This window comes from Melanotaenia boesemani, chromosome 17 (genome assembly GCF_017639745.1).
Source record: "Melanotaenia boesemani isolate fMelBoe1 chromosome 17, fMelBoe1.pri, whole genome shotgun sequence".
NCBI classification, from domain to species: Eukaryota; Metazoa; Chordata; class Actinopteri; order Atheriniformes; family Melanotaeniidae; genus Melanotaenia; species Melanotaenia boesemani.
Window position 1 is genome coordinate 6,438,492 of NC_055698.1, and position 18,184 is coordinate 6,456,675.

Here is an 18,184-nt window from a genome sequence, read left to right on the forward strand (position 1 = left end):
GAAAGGTAGATTGTCTTAATATCAACAGATGTTTCTTTTATGTTTTTTTTTTTATTAATCAACTTTGGACTAGGGTTGTCAAAAATATCGATACTCTGAAAAGTATCAATACTCAAACGCTATATCCAGATACAAAATGATTTTGCCATGGTATCGATACTACAGTGCATGCGCCTACAGCGCCCATCGTGCACGCACTCTAGAAAATTACAAAAATACCGTCTTCTTTAATGTCATAAGGTGGCTGAGGGAATGTAAACTTATTACTTCTGAGGTGAAAAAAACATTCGGGGCTTGATGTGAAGTGTTCGGGGCTAGAGCCGGGAATGCCCAGGCCAGGTGACGCCCCTGGTCAGGAGATGAAGAATCCAGCAGCAGGCGATACTTTTTCGTTTCATGGAGGAGGAATGGAAAGTGCAGCAGACAAAGGAGACGACATGTAAGTTTAACTTATTCAACATGTGCAGATTGTATGTGTGTCATTTGCGTTAACATTTCAGACAGTATTCTACTGTTTGCGTTGAGCATGTTACAATAAGTGAATATTTCAGACGTTAGGTTTATTGTAACTTGTGTTCTGTTTGCGTTTTAGATGTTGCTGCGGCTCATTGCAGAACACTCCTCACCATCCGACTGGGTCTGGAGCAAAGCTGATGACTGGTAGAAAAAGGTCATTCTCAGTTTCACAGATGAACAGTGGATAGAGAATTTTCATATGTCCAGAGAGACATTTCAATACATCTGTTGGCAGGGAGGACAGCGGTCAGTCCAGGAACTGAATTAAAGTGACATATGCTGGAAATATGGCTCTAGAGTGCCCCTTATAATTATTTAATCTATCAGCCCCAACTACTGCTATGACTGATACTGATGAAATTCGGCATATTGATATAACATGCCAATACCTACAAAAAAGCCTCTTCATGCCCAGATGTTTTCTCTGTCGTCACACGACCAATGGAGGGGATATTTTACTGTTTTCATTAGAGGTCCAACCTCAACATCTTTGTACATGAAAAACGACTAAAGCGCCACCTAGTGGTCATGTGGAATTTCCCTCGTTAAAACCATGCTCCCATTTGTAAGAATTTGACACAATTTGTTAGAGACAAGGTCATGAATGCTTCAGATGTCATCACTGGTCAGACTGAGGTGCCAGTTGATCGTCTAATAAGGACAATCACCCTTTATTTGGCCTTTGGAAGAATGGCCATACGGCTGCAGGCGAGAATAAGCGTGCTGTGGGAGGGAGGTTGCCGACTGATGTGGCGGTGCAATAGGGCGGAGAAGCACCGTAGGTATGAGGGCCTTCATCGCCACTTGCAGATTTAACTGGAGTTGGTATTTCAACACCCTGTGACTGTTGGATAGAGTTGTGCTCCTCTGTGGAAGAAATCTTGCTGCCTTAAGTCATTAGGGTGCCAAATGCAGAAAAACTAAAAGACAGCCCTTATCCATGTTGCACCCTTGAAGCAGACAAGACTCCGTCTTGATTTTGGCAGCTTTATTCGCCCTGCGCTGCATATATATTTTTTTAAAATATGTGGATTCTCTTGAGGCAGCCAGGGCATGCAAAGATAACCACACTACACACACCGAGCCAGCCGCACCACACACGTTGCATATACACACCCCGGTGCATGCAGGCTGATGACGTATTATAGCTCACAAGTGTTACATGTCTACACAACATGCACAACAGAAAATACCCACAGAACGAATGACTTCAAAAATCACCTGAATGATAATAATAAAAGACATTGCCTAAACACCTCTCCTGGACAATATCCAAATTAGAACATTTTATAACTCAATATTTCCAGGCTGTAACATCCACAATCAGATATTCCAATGCAACCACCTGCTGCAGATACTGAAGGAGTTGGAGTGCATGCAGCCTTGTTGTGTTACCTCATGCCTTCCAACAAGTTACAACAAATCTTTTCATAATAACCATCATGTTTTGAAAGTTTGACAGACAGAACATACATGTATACATGAGCATACACATTTAAAGAGGAAATGTTCCACAGAAAATGCAATAATTTGTTCAGAGTTCATTTTTTACGTGCAAAATATATATCTCATCACTTGCTTTTAAGCTTTGTGTGCATTATGAAGTATGTCATGGTTCATGCTCTGCCAGGCATCCATTTCCTTAATCAAGTTCATTTGTTCCACCTGGACTTCCCTGATTGCTCCCTCTCCTCACCTGTGCCTCGCCCTACTTTAACCCTCTCCAGTCTCTGCTTCCCTGCCAGATGGTCAACAGCATTTGCGTTGTGGAGCCTTTTTCTATGTTTCAGGCTTCCAGTTACTGACCCAGTCACATTCCCTGATTATCCTTGCCTTGACTTGTGATTTACAAGAATTATGAAGCAATACAGTCACACAAAATCAGCAGTATGTGAGGGTTAAAATATAGAAAGGGGTGATGAAATGTTTACTGGTGTCTACTTTTATAAGTGTCCACAAGTACTTAAGTACAAGTTTGTTAAACATCTGGCATTCATACTGGCATCAAGTATAGTGTAAAATTCTCAATCGTCCAGGAGTGCAAAAATTACAGTAATAGCAGTCATTCCATTTGAAATGACTAAGAATGCTGTTACAATCAGTTCTGTGTGGCTCTATCAGTTCCCCTTTTTCCATTTAAACAAGTATCTGTATATGACCATACATAGTGGTGGCAGCTGTTCGGCTCCGTCTCTGATTAAGGAAACATGGATCAAAACCATATTATATACAAAAAAAGATGGCAAAACTGGTAAGGTAGATCAGCTCATCTATTTGGGTGGTACTTGATAAAAACTTTTAGGTTTATACAAAAGCTTTAACACTTCTCGCCCTGTTCAATAACTTTCAAACTCCTCCTGATGCCTGATGTAGGTCGGTGACCCAAGTCATGTTTGAGTTTTTTCATTTTCCCCCTGCACTGCTTCGCATTGTGTTGAATCCTCGCTTTCTCTAACAGAACTGATCATCATGAAAATTTTTATATGCCACTGCAAGCCTTTAAAACCTCTCTGAATATCCTCTGTGGCATAGATGGTCAGAAGAGCTTTGACATCCTCGTCAGTCCATGCTCTGTTGTTGTTGTCATCTGTAGCTGCAACAGTGGTTTTTGAAAACTGGGGGGACACAAGAAGTGGCAATCTAGCAAGGGGCGTAGCTACCAATCACCAAACACCTATGTCATAAGGATTCCTATGGAACCCTGAAATTTTTTTTTTTATATGTGATTTTTTTGTACATTTAATTTATGTCAAGGCAGGCCAGGAGCAGCCGTCCCCCATGACTGGGCCACACAGCGATCGCAGCCAATGAGCCTCCACCGACCCCAGAAAGCACCCACCCACCACATGCCTGGGGAAGGAGAGGAGGAGAACCCAAACCCACGGCACACCATCCCAGCAATTTCATCATCCAACCTTGTTTCAATCCAATATTCAATAAAGTTTGTTGTACAAATCTCAAAAATGTTTGTGCCTCCTTTGTACCAGAAAACCTGGAGTTTGTGCCGGAAAACTAGTTTATGGCCCAACAGTAGGGCTGCAATGATTAGTCGACGTTGTCGACAATAGTCGACAATAAAAATAGTCGACAACGAATTTAGCCGTCGACTATTGTCGGCAAAAAAAAAAAAAAAAACTACAGAGTGAGACATCGTCTTCTAATCCTATCTCTGCTGAGAGTTGCACAATGCACATGCGCAAAGAGGGGAAAAAATATAGAGTGAGACATCGTCTTCTTTTTTTATCTCTGCTGAGAGTTGCACATGCGCAATAAAGTCCGCCAGGGAAAAAATATGGTAGTGGACCAGGGAGGAAAACCGCGGCGGAGAACGTTAAAAGTCTGGGATAACTTCACGTTAAACTTACAAAATAAATTAAATACATGCGAGATTTGTAAAGCTGATCTTGTGTACCACGGAAGTACGTCTGCAATGCTCGAACATTTAAAGAGGAGCCACGTCGGACTTACTTAACAACCTCATGCAAGATTTCAAAGCTGAAAGTGAAATAAGATCCATATATAATAATCATGAGATACATAATCCGATTGGTCGACTAGTCGTTTTAATAGTCGGTGACTAATCGACCATCAGAATAGTCATTAGTTGCAGCCCTACCCAACAGTTTACTAGTCTGCCCTAATATTTTATAACGGAAAAATTACTGTAACCTTTCAGATTTTTTCCTTCTCCTCTAACATCAGTTTAGTTTTTACTGGTTCCTAAAAGAACCAGTAAATCTAAGTTAAATGTGGTAATACTCTGTTAATACAATACAGACTTTATAGAGCTACATTCTTCAAATTTAGATAATGCTGTAACTTGGCATAATGCAAAAAAGGTTTATCTAATGAATGCAAAGACAAACCAATTAGATTCCCCAAGGGATTCAAATATATTTTGTATAATACAACACACAGATGAGTGAAAATTGTCAAAATGTGTAACTCTGACTGCACTAGATTCATAACAGATTAATGAGAATACTTGGTAATAACTACTTAAAGTTGTTGATGGCATATACATGACAGAATTACGTAAATAAATTCAACACCATTCAAGTTTATTTAAGCCTTACCTGCAACCACAAGCCTCTTATGTGTATTTTCTAAATTCTATGAAATATAAATTAATGTTTAATATGTCATAGTATTGACCATAGTTTACAATAACTCATACAAGTATATGACATCAATGTTATTTAATGTCATCTCCTGAGGGATAAATAAAGTCATCAATAATGTTGGTTGCAAATTAGTAAAAATATTAAAGTGATTAATGCTAACTAGACATCTCTCCTTCAACCAGCAGTGGGCAGAGATTCCCTTCTGGAAGTTCTCTGAACATCAAACAATACAGCAATGTTTTTTATTTATTTATTTATTTATTTATTTATTTATTGTCTTTGTATTAGAATGCCTTAATAGAATGTAATTCTAAATTTGAACCTTTTTTCAGCCTGGAAAAGAGTTGAAGCTCCAGAGAGGGCCTCATTACTATACAGGAAGTAATTACTGGAGCGAAAAGAAGATGAGCCAACTCTGAACGTCAAACTTGATTTGAGAGAAGATGCTGAGGAACAGGAGGAGATACTAATCAGCTTTTACAAGGTCTATAAAGTAGATTGGGCCAGACGACTCCATTGCAGATTGGAAGGTAACTTTATCAAAACACTAATCCATATTTTTCCTGGATTTCCATTTATTTGCTTCAGATGTCAAGTTATTAAAAAACCTGTCAACTGTAGGTTGTGCAACTTGAGCTCTGACAGGTAATTTAGCCACTGGAGAGGGTGTAAAACGCCATTTCTTCAGTCTAGTTATGCACAAGTTGCAAGCTGGATTTTCCAAGGATTTTGGTAAGTCTTTTGAATGACGCTCAGAATCCTCCCATTTAAACTTTTTTTTTTTTTCTTGTTTTCTTTTTCTCTTTTGAAACCTCGGTTTGGACAAATCCAGTTATCCTAACAAGGACTAAGCCTAATCAGGGACAAATGGGAGGGTGGAGGAGTGGGCACTTACTTGTCGATATGACTCAGGCTATTCCGTTATTTATGCTTTTTTTTTGTTGTTGTTGTTTTGGTTTTTTTGTTATGAACATCTTTATTTCAGGCGGCTCTCACATCTTCAGACACAATTTTTTGCACAAATATCTTGCAAGGAATGAGCCAAAAGTCAGGCCCACAGTATCATTGTGCTGTGGCTTTGTGACTTGCAGCAGCAGATTCAGGAGTTGTAATCGCTAAGTTGAGGCTGATAAAGCAAAATTAATACTTGTAAAAAAATTAAATACAAGAAAACTACGGACAATAATTTGTCAGAATATTTTTTTCTGGAACTTTAAATTTAGTTACGTGTTGTGAGTTTTTTTCACAGCAGAAAAGTTTTGACATACAAGTTCAAAATTTTGTTGCGCAAGTTCTCATATTGTATTCTACAAAGTTTTCACATCAAATCTACAAGTTTGTTCATTTTGGCACATTTTACCTCAATACAAAAACCACATCAAGTAACTGCAGATGGTAAACTACAGTGTTCCGCACATATTGCACCATTTACAAAACACTGTCAAAGAAATCCCAGCAGACAGTATGTATTGATGCTCAGTGGTACGGTGGCCGACAAGTGCAGAAGCGGCACAAATACAAAATTGTCCTGCATAACGCAAAACAACCGCAAGAAGAAAAACGCTGCAAAACCAGAAAAGTGCTGCATAGATTAAAAACAACTGCAAGAAGAAAACGCTATAATCCGGATGTAACAATGCACTCAAGCCATGATTCGATTCACGATTCTAAAATCACAGTTATGATTTTTTGATTATTTTTCTCAACAAAATTAATTGTAGCTATTTTTTGGCCAAGTTATTTTTCTTTTTTATGTGAATATCTGCCCTTTCGTTGTCACTGTCTGTTGTTTTACCAAGAAACTTAACAGCAAACAAAATAATATTTATACATGATATGGAAATGATTACAAATCCTTTTATAACCAAAAGATGTGTTTTTTTTTATTTGTTTGAACATTTCCATTTATGTCTTTGTATCAAATTGAACTTGTCTTAAAGACAGAACTCAGAACTTATTGTTAAACAATGTAGCTGTAAATAAAACATCTCACATTTGAATACCAAAAAGTAAACTAGCACTTCTGTAACATGTTTTTCTTGAGCAATACCAACATGTCTCTGTTGTAAAATTTGCAAAGTCACAACGGCCCCCTGCACTTTACTTAGTTCAGAAGTGGCTGGTAAACTAATGCTTATTTGGCATGTTTTTCTTCCGAAACACCAAAATGTCCATATTCTCAGGGCCAAAGCTGTTGACCTTTGCAAAGTCACAATGTCTCCTGCAGTTGAGAAGACATGTTTACTTGGTACAGAAGTGGCTGGTGGGGTGAGGTAGGCCTTTGCAAGGGGGGGAAGTAATGGGTAAATTTTACTATTCTCCTTCCACCACTTGAGTGGACAACTTGTGAGAGGTATCGATGCTTCACTTCTGTACTTGGAAATTTCTGTTTCAACCACATTAATGTGGTTGCCTGGAACTGCCTGTGCAGGTGTCACAAAAGTTCTTCTAGAAGATCTAAACAAACACAAAAATTTTACAAATCAGGAAAATAAACCAAAGGAAAAAGGCCAAAAAATAGCATGCATTATTTGCATTTGATTTAATAGAAAATGCTTTAATACATTTTTTAAGCATTTTTACAGCAAATAAATAGTAATATTTATAGTAATAATAAAAGAATATGGTTAATACTTGGTTATGTAGCTGCACAGCTTTATCCTTTAGGCGCTTGGAAGCACATCCTGACGCTGGTTGTCCTCTAGATGAGAAAGGGTACAAAATCTGGGCTCAACTGCAGTGCACTCGAACAGGTGGTGGTATTCCCTTGCTTATCTGTTGGATAGGTTGCTCAGGATAGCCACCTTTATAGAAGTCACTGTGGACGATTCGTCTTCATTTTGTCTCATGGTCTGCTCAATAGTGTGCTTTAGGGGCAGGTGAAGGCTTTTACTCCTCATCATGACCTCAAGACTTACATCAACGAGTGCTTTGGTCATATAAGGAAAGCAGTGCACAAAACTGCCCCCCTTGTTTTGTCAGAGTTGGTGTACACTGCATCAAGATGATCTGCCAGTGGGAATGTCTGAAAAACAAAACACCACGCATAAAAGATCTTTTGTGAGGGCAATAGCACAACTCATTAAATCACAGTCCCTGAAGCATGTTAAAGAACTGATACATGCTATCACTCAGCATGTACTCAGCTATCACTGGCACTCAGCGAGGCAGAAGGCAGTGATAACTCTGGAGTCCCTCTTACATCCAAAATATGCAAGAAATACCTGCAAGCCCAGATTGCAAAGGAGTCTGTTATCATTCCAGATGCCAGAGGGAAAGCAACTGCAACAAGAGGATCCATGTGATGCGATCCAGACTGACCTAAGACAGGCGGGTAACAGAAATCTGTGAAGAAAGCAGTTTGCTTGCTATGGCTAATGGGGATCAAGACAATATCCACTATCTCCCCGAGATCATTCCTCAAATAATATGATTAGTCAGCTACTTACCACTGTGGACAGGAGTTATGGTCCCTTTCTTCCTAACCACTGATGTCACCTTCAAGGGCTCAGCCACTGTTGAAGCAGAATTAAAAAAAAAAAAATTTCAAGAACAGCCTTTTCAAGCATGAAAAATTACCGATATGGGTGGATCGATTGATCGCATTGCCATCTTTCTTCACTGAATGCAACATGCAGATTTGTGCTGCAAACCACAATGGAGAATAGGTTGCCACTTGGGAATCAGTGACTGAAACAGCAGCACTGTCCAACCAGCACCCACAACTACACAAAGTGTAGGAAGAAAAAAGACAAAACAATGCTTACCCTTGTGAGGAGTCTGATGCTGCCATCATAGCTGGTTGCACAAAAGAAGAACCAGTGGAAAACTAGAGAGGCCTTGCTGCTTCTACACAAAGAAGAAAAAGGACTTAGTACCTCTCTGCCTTGTCCCGAATGGCTTCATGCAGATCAATCTGTGAAAGCGAAAGAGGTGAATGTGGTATTATTTAAAAATGAAAACACCCAACAACCTGAGATACTCTGCAAATCAAGCATCTCTGTGCTTAACACATGTGCATTGATGCTTTAGTGTGAGTGCTTATGTTGTGCTTACTGTGACAGTAGTTCTTGCAAAAACGTTGTTTAGCAGTGAAGTCTCCTGCCGATCAAGTCCTGCATTTGGTAAAAGCCATGGCTACAGAAGGTGTGACCCAGCAGACATACCCACAGAGGGCAGAGCTGCTGAGTGGGATGTTTGAAGCAGTCCAGTTAAAGTCTGGTGGCCTCCAAGTTAATGCACAGTGTCACATTTCAACTGTAATAAACAATGAGGAAAATTGCAAGTATTTATTTCACAAAACAATGTTCCTCACTGTATTGCAGTCTCAGCACATGTACAAAGTTCCCTTTGTTTCATCTTCTGTTGCTGTCCTGCAGGCACTGGCACGGCTCATCTTAAGACTGCTGTGGAACGAGGAGTTAATCTTCCTGTGTCGCCCTGCCTCAGGCCAATCAAAAGTGCATCTCAGTGTCCCTCTGCATTTAAAACTAAAGACCTCACCTCTGGAAAGTGCTGTGTGCTGGGAAAGTAATCCACAGCTAGCGACGTCATAGGGGGGAAGGTGATGACAATTCTAAGGGGTCCTCTGTCCTCTTCCCCCACCTCTCCTCCCCCCCAGTTTTAACTAACTCACCTACCTCACCACACCAGCCACCTCTGTACTAACTCAGTTTTAATTGCAAACAACACACACTTCACAAACAGTCCAGAGCGAGGAGGGTGAGGGTAGTGATGGTACAATGAAGCACTGTAAATGTGTTGAGTCTTTCTAGGCAATTGCCATAAGTGTCATTACTCGAGGCCCCATTTAATAGCTCATTTGTTAGTACTGGCATCTGCTGGTCATTTGATGTCCAGCAGTCCACCTGTCAATATGTAAACTACATATTGATGGAAATGTAAACACAATGATACAACTGTACTGTAAATCTATAAATATATAAAAATATATGAATAAAGTAATATATTTTTATCTATCTATCTATCTATCTATCTATCTATCTATCTATCATTTCAGCAGATTAAAGTTATATCTTATCTTATTGGAATGTATCATAAAAATATTTCCAAACTGCTGATTTAATTATTTATTTCACTATTTAATTAATTATTTCATGGTCCTGTGTTGCAATGCATCATGAATTTATTTTATCTGTCAACCTGGCCCATCAAACTCAATGGGCGGGGCTAACCCAGCGCATGTAGCGAGGAAAGCAGAGAATTTATTGAAGTTGTTGGACCTATTTTGTCACTTTTTGACCAAAATATTGACCACAGAGTGACTGCAAGTTTTGAAGAAGTACTCCACCGCTTATCTAGTACCATGATACAACAAGCAGAACACACAGGGACCAGGACGATAGGAGTTTGACCCGACTGCAGTTCTGGAGCACCAGGTAGAAGTTCTGTTTAGAGCTTCCACAATCAAATCCTCTGCTTCTCTCAGCAGCTCCTCCACAACGCATACTGCCCGATATTCTGCAGTCGTTATTAAAAGTTTGTTCTATGGGTTTCTTTAATAGAGTGTCAGGATCCGCCCACTGAGTTTGATGGGCCAGGTTAACAGATAAAATAAATTCATGATGCACGGCAACACAGGACCATGAAATAATTAATTAAATAGTGAAATAATTATATATGTTATATTCATTTGTATTTTAATGAATTAATGATACAATTAATAACACATTAATTTATTTAATTATCATTTGAATTATTTAATTATTTATTTAATTAATTAATTGTGTCACTTTTAATTAATTAATGATACATTTAATAACACATTTATGTATTTAATTATCATTTTAATTATTTAATGACACATTTAAGTAATTATTTAATGACACATTTAAGTATTTATTTAATGTGGGTTTCCCTGCTTAGGAAGCTGCCCCCGCGACCCAACTCTGGATAAATGGCAGATAATGGATGGATGGATGAATACTACTACTACATTGTTAAGAAAGAAAACAAATTGGGTGCATTACATCAGGCACTGTCAAGAACACTGAAAAACATGATAATACACAAATGTAAATAAAGTGGCAATAATCTTGGGATAGAGGGGCCCATGGCAATGTTCTTTCTAGGGCCCCAGAATTCCCGGCAACTGCCCTGCATATCAGATCCTGGCAGAAATCTGACATAAAAAAAGGCCTCTGATACGTGATGGCTTATTTTTTCCATAAAAATTTTGATATATGTGAGTCCAGTGACTTAAACCAGCTGGAGGATGGTTTAGTGGGTATCATTGAAAACAGGTAGTTTACTTTAGATAGAACCATCATTTTATAACTGTGCACCCTCCCCATGAGTGATATGGGTAAGTGCCTCCACCGTGGAGAGGATCATCCTCTATTGCTTAAGTAGCTGGACATAATTTACCTTTGTAGTTCTGATAACCTGGTGGAAATGTTTATGCGCTAGATATCTAGATTCGTTTAATTAGTTTCCAGACTGTATTGTAGCATTGGGTATGTTTTGTAGGTCCACAGTTGATGGGCATAATAATAGTCTTAGACCAGTTTAATAGAGTAGTCAGATAGTGATGAGAATGTGTTAATAAGTGTGATTGTCTGGGGGAGAGATGTCAGTGAGTTCTGGAGGAAAAGTAATATGTCATCAGCATAAAGGCTAATCTTGTGTTCTATAGTTTTGGCATGGATTCCTTTAATCTCTTTATTTTGTCTTATGGCAGCAGCTATGGGTTCAATAAAAATAGCACAGAAGCTTGGAGAGGTTTGATCATTGGTCTTCACACATGCATTTGAGTTGTTATATAATATTTTTATCCAATCTATGAAAGATGACCCAAACCAAATTTGTTTAACGTTGCAAATAAAAATTTCCAGTTTAATCGGTCAAATGCTTTTTCTGCGTCTAAAGAAATGACTGCGGATTCCAGATTATGTAGAGTAGAATAATCTATGATGTTAATTAATCTACGCATGTTAGTAGAGGATTGTCTACCTTTAATAAAGCCTGTTTGGTCAGGATGTATTATTAGAGGGGTTATTTTTTCTATTCTTCTGGCCAAAGCTTTGCTAATTATTTTGAGATCTACATTTATTAATGAAATTGGACGGTAACTGGATGGAAGTGTCGGGTCTTTACCTGGTTTTAATAGAAGAGTAATATTGGCTAGGTTAATATTTGAAGGTATTTTTTGTTTTTCCCTTATTTCTAATATCATATTGTAGAAAGTGGGTGCCAGCATTGTCCAGAATTCTTTGTAGAATTCTGTTGGGTAACCATCTGGACCTGGAGCTTTATTGTTGGGCACATGGTGGAGAGCTTCTTGGAGTTCGCCGACTGAAAGGGAAGAATCCAAGACCATTTTATTTTCATGTTTTAATTTTGGAAGATTGATGTTACTAAGAAATTTATCATATGTCATCTGTTGTAGTTAGTTGTGATGTATATAATGTTTTATAGAATTCTTTGAAAGTGTTATTTATCTTGTCAGGGTCGTGGCTGATGTTTCCTTCTGGATCGCTGACAGAGGAGATGGTTGATTTCTCCTTGTTTGTTTTTAACTGATTAGCCAGGAACCTTCCAGATTTGTTGCCATGCTCAAAATTCTCCAAGCGAAGTCTTTGCACCAAGAATTGCGTCTTTTTATCTATTATTTCATTAAGTTCAAGTTTAGCTTTCCTTATAGCCTTTAGTGTGTGTTCTTCTGGGGAGACATGGTAAGCGTCCTCTAAGGATTTAATTCTGAGTTCTAACTCTGAAATTCTCAAAGTTTCCTTCTTTTTCTTATGAGAAGAAAAGGAAATTATTTTCCCTTTCATTATTGCTTTTCCTGCTTCCCAAAGAACACATGCTGAAGTTTCTGGCAAGTCGTTATTTTCTAGATATAAGGACCATTCTCTTTTGAAGTAGCTGATAAACTCAGGATCTTTAAGTAATGACGTATTAAATCTCCAGTTTCTAGTTGCTTGTTTATTGCTCTTACTTCTCAGAGTGAATGATACTGGTGCGTGATCACTAATGCTAATAGGATGGATTCGGATTTCTGACAAGTCATTCATCAATGAGCTGCTAGTTAAGAAATAATCTAATCTAGAATAGGAATGGTGAACTGAAGAGAAGAAGGTGTATTCTCTTAGTGTGGGATGGTGAGAGCGCCAAGCATCACAGAGACCAAAATCCTTCATGTACTGTTTTACAGTTTCTGAGGATTTCCAGACTCGATGAGCTCCTGTGGTACTATGTTTTTCCAGTATAATGTTAAAATCACCTCCTATAATTAGTGTGTTATCTGAGTGACCATAGAGTGAGGCGAAGAGGGAGTGAAAGAAGGAGGCATCATCTACATTTGGACCATATATATTTGCAATACATAACTTAACATTTTTAATAGATAATGTAACTATTATAAATCTGCCTTCTGGATCTATGATTGTATTATCTATGTCAAAATTTAACCTTCTATTAATGAGAGTTGCTATGCCTCTCTGTCTAGAATTATAACAAGCTGAATACACGTGTGGAAACTGGGTTTTGAGAGAAGATCTATTGTTGAGTTTGATAAGTGAGTCTCTTGGAGTAATATTATATCTGCTTTTTTTCTTGCAAACGATTAAAAATTTTTAACCTCTTTTCCCTTGTGCCAGTGACAAATGTGAGTTTGTTCATGAACCAACCGCAGAAATGAGGGCTATATGCATATTACTGAAGCCTGTGTGTGTGCATCCCACTGCTTCTCCGCATGCATGTGTATCTACCAGCTGGTTGTGACAGGGATGTATGTGCGCTTGTGCTGTTCTGTGTGCGTTCCTGTGAATCATGAAAAGTGCGAATGTGTATATAATATAATGACAAGTGTTACCGTTAACCGTTAAAGGGTCGGAGAGAAGAAGTGTAAAGAGTGAAAAGAGCGACAGTGCCAAAGAAAAAAAGTAATTTAAAAAACGCATCTGTGCTGAGAACAGTGTAGTGGAGACGGGCAGTGGATTTACTGTTAACTAAATTATCTTTTATGGCAGTTTTATGGATATAACATGATCTAGTGAGAAAACAGGAAAATTAAAGCACATACCAAGTCAGTAGAGCCACAGAGTGATGTCCGGGTCGCGGTACAGCTGTCCATTAATAAATAATTTATCCACCGCAATGACAGCGCGAGCGCCTTCAGCGATAAATTTCCTCCTGATGGGAAACAGGACTCTTCGTCGGTCCAGAATCTCTCTCGGATATTGGTCTTTACTCCAAAGATCGTTCCCTTCAGTTCGTGGCCCTGGTTCTTCACCTGCTCCTTTTGCTTGAAGCTGACGAACTTCGCTACAATGGGTCTTGGTCTGCTGGACCCAGGTTTCCTCCCGCCGAGCTGATGGACTCTGTGAAAGGAGATGTTTTTCACCGTTTCCTCTGGGAGCTTCAGGTGGGTTTTGATGAAGTTTTTCACCGTGGTCTCGAGGTCCTGCTCCGTCTGCTCTGGAATCCCTGCAAATACCAGGTTCTCTCTCATGCTCCGCGCCTGCAGATCGATCACCGTTGCCTTCATCTTCTTATTTTCCTCCGAGAGACGGGTCAAGTCCTCGGTGAGGGATTTTACCGACTCTCTGAGACCAGCATTTTCAACAGCCAGAGTTTCCACCTGCTTCTGGCTGAATTCTAGTGATTCACGTAACGCCTGGAACTCCTTGTGGAGAATTTCTACCAGGCTCAAACGCGCATCAAAACTACTGAGTTTTCTTATCTATAGAGATCATAACATCTGTTGAGGTCGTTCCCCGGTGGTGAAATAGCTCCAGGGTGAATCCTCATTTCGCTGTCTCTTGGATTTAGATAGTGTGGAGGGGGTGTGAGGTGTTGTTTGGTTTCCCCATGACGATTCTGTCGTAACAACGATCTATAAAATCTGTCAGGCTGGCCAAATCCTCCCCGCTGGGGCTCCAGAGTGTACCGTATAAGACACTCTATTTCCTACTTTAAACAATATTTTGGTTAGGCTGGCACAAAAATACATTGAATGAAAGTATAAATGTTTGGCGCACCTAGTTTGAATCTGCATCTCCCCGGAACTACGTCACCTACAGCATTAGCGTCACTTACCTGCCACCAGCATCACCTATCTTTTTTTTTTTTTTTTTTTTTTTTTTTTTTTTCACCTGTCTTGTCCAGCATCGTTGCAAACAGAATGAATGTCTGGCTGCCGTCTGATGCCGGGCGAATTTACTCTATCAAGCAGGGATTTATACTACATGTATAAAGTCCCTCTTGATGATATGAAAACTTTATTAAATCAAACTCTTAATGCTGGACTCGACCGGAGGGGACAGAGAGAGAGAGAGAGAAAAGAAGGAGAGAGAAGAGGGAGGGGAGGGAGAGGGACAGAAAGGTGGTGGGGAGTGCAGGTGGGGACGTCAGACATCATACAAAAGACCATGTAATCCATACTACTTACAACATAGTATATTTAAGATCATCCTAGCCATAGGTCATTACAGAACTAGTTGATAATAGTAACAATAATAATAATCACAATAATAATAATAAAATAATATAATAATAATAATAAGAATAAGAGTAATAATAATAATAATAATAACAGAAATAATAATAAAATTTTAAGAATAATGAATAAGAATAGAGAGGAAAAGGTATATGGAGGAAAAAAGATATGATAATAGATATAAGTGAAACTGCTGTATTCAAGAACACGCGCAGAGACACCTGTGTGGATGTGCTGGAGACTCGGCTACACGGCGACGCAGAGACTATGTCAACATACCGAATATACGGAGTGGAGACGTTCAGGAAGGAGTGACCATGCAGAGTGATCATGCAGATGCCACCTCACCTGAACAGAGGCCAGAGTCAGGCCAGCGGTCCCGAGACCCAGGCCACAGCCCCCCCGTAGGCGACAGACCCCGACCGGTCCACAGAGACGACCACTCGTCCGCCCAGGAAGACAGCAGCAGGAGACCCCAGCAGGAGCCCCCCCGCGGACACAGGGCACCGGCCCCGGCAGGCCGAGGCCAGCAGTCCCCGACCCCCCCGAGCACCGGCCGCCCGGGACAGACGGGGCAGAGGGCCTGGGCCCAGGAGCGCAGGGACACCCCCACCCCCACAGGCCGAGGGCCAGCAGCACCCGGGGGGACCCGGCCCGCCCAGACGGCCACCGCCAGAGGCCAGCCCCACACCCCAGTGCCCAGCCGCACACCCCGAGAACTAGTCCTGCCCCCCCCCAGACCAACACACACACACAAGACACTCTCCTTCTCAATCCTCCATTCATCCTCCCACGCATACACCATCCATCCCTCACATACTCTTTCCTCCCACACACACCACACCATGCCTTCCAGCCGTCCATCCCCCACACACAACGGACCATCCTTCCACCATACATTCTCCCACACATACCCCATCTTCCCACATCAATACATCATCCTTCCACCATCCATCCTCCACACATACACCGATCCTCCCGCTCATCATACACCATACATCCACCTTCACATACCCCATCCTCCCACACCCACACACACGACACTATTCCTTCCACTACCCATCCTCGCCACATCATACATAACCGATTCTCCCACACAGTACACCATCCTCCTCGTCTTCTACACCATACATCCAGCCTTCACATACCCCGATTCTCCCACACACCACCACACACTATCCTTCCACTACCCAGCCTTCCACAGCATACACCATTCTCCTACCCAATACACCAATCCTCCCTCTCATGACACCATCCATCCTCCCACACACACACCAATCCTTCCGCCATCCATCCTCCCACATACCCCATCCTCCCACACATACATCATCCTTCCACCATTCATCCTCCCACACATACCCCATCCTCCCACACACACACACACTATCCTTCCACTACCCATCCTCACACCATTCTCCTACCCATACACCATCCTCCCTCACATACACCTTCCTCCCACACAAACACCATCTTTTCACCATCATCCTCCCGCCACCTTATGTCCCGGGGGGACAGCCTCAGCCAGGAGGCGAGGAGACATGAGCCAGGCCCCCACCCCCCCACATCGCCCCAGCCCCCCACTCCCCACCCCCAAAACAGCACCTTCCCCCCCGGGCCAGCAGCCAGAATCCCCCGGACAGCCCGCCCACGCCCCGGGCCACTGCGACAGGCCACCCGGCCCGCCCCGCCCCCGGGCCATCCATGGAGACAGGGGCGCTTAAAGACCCCATCCCCCTTCCCTCCCCCACTAGCGAGGGAATATATTATGTGCTGTTTGCAATTAAAAGAGTTAAAATTGGGGGGCAGTAACTGCATTGAGGAGGGGGTGGGGCCACCTGAGCAGTCCCACCCACCTGACCTCGCATGTTCCGCCCCCCAAAACGTGTTTGTATGTTGCAAATGTTATTTGTGCTCAGTGACTAAGTGGAATTAAAAGCTGGGAGGCATGCTGCCGCTTGGCGAAGCAGTGGGGCCACTATGATGACCCCCCTGCCCCGCCCAGCGCAACAAGCACACCTCCCACAGCCCTACCTGTGTATGTAGTGAAGAGTGGGGGAGGGGAGGGGTCAGGAGATGTAGGTCCAGAGGGGAGTGAACCTCCCCCCTGGAAGACGACCCGCCAGCGCTTAGGGCGCCCCCGTCCTCCGCCGGCCCCGAAGGGCGTCACAGGCCCGGAGCAGCCACCCAACCCAGGCACGCCACGAACCCCCCCAGGGGCCAGCCACCAGCCCAAGGGGCCACTTTCCTCTTTCTGAGTGGGAGGGGGGCGAGGCGAAGGAAGGGAACCCCAGGCCCACGCTCCCCGACACCCGGCCAGGGTGCCCCCCAGAGGGACCCGTCCTAACCCCTGCAAAACACACACCCTTTTTTTTTTTTTTTTTTTTTTTTTCCCTCCAGCTACTCACCACACCCTACACACACGACCTCTATACACAAACACCTCAAAACGTGCACATACCTCCACACACACACCTCAGGCACATACCTATAAAAACACACACCGGTGGCCTCCATACCCACACATAAAAACTTTCATACAGCACATACACCACTACACACACACTCACTATACATACCTGCAATATACACACAAACACCTCCATACATACTCACGCTCTCCACCCACACCTTCATTCCTCCACACACACTCGACCTCCACATGCACACACTTCACATATACACACCTTCACACACAGCACACATACATCCCACATAGACCTCCACACAGTACACCCCGCCACACCCCTCACACACACCACACATGACCGCACACACCCAGACCTTGCATACACACCTACACACAAACGTACAGCACACACATCCCTCTACACCCAGCCCACACACGAACATCAATACCTACAGGACAACACCACCAAACAACCCACCTATCATATACACAAACCCCCGACCCATCAGTTCTGGGGCTTGCGACCAAGCAACCATGGGCACGGAACCAACCAGGCCCCGGCACGGCACATCCGGACGGGCACCAGCCCCCCCCCCCCACCCAGGCAGCGGCAGCGACCCCCCACCCCCAGGAGCGGGGGGAGACCCCGACCGCCACAGAGCCCAGGGCCCCCAC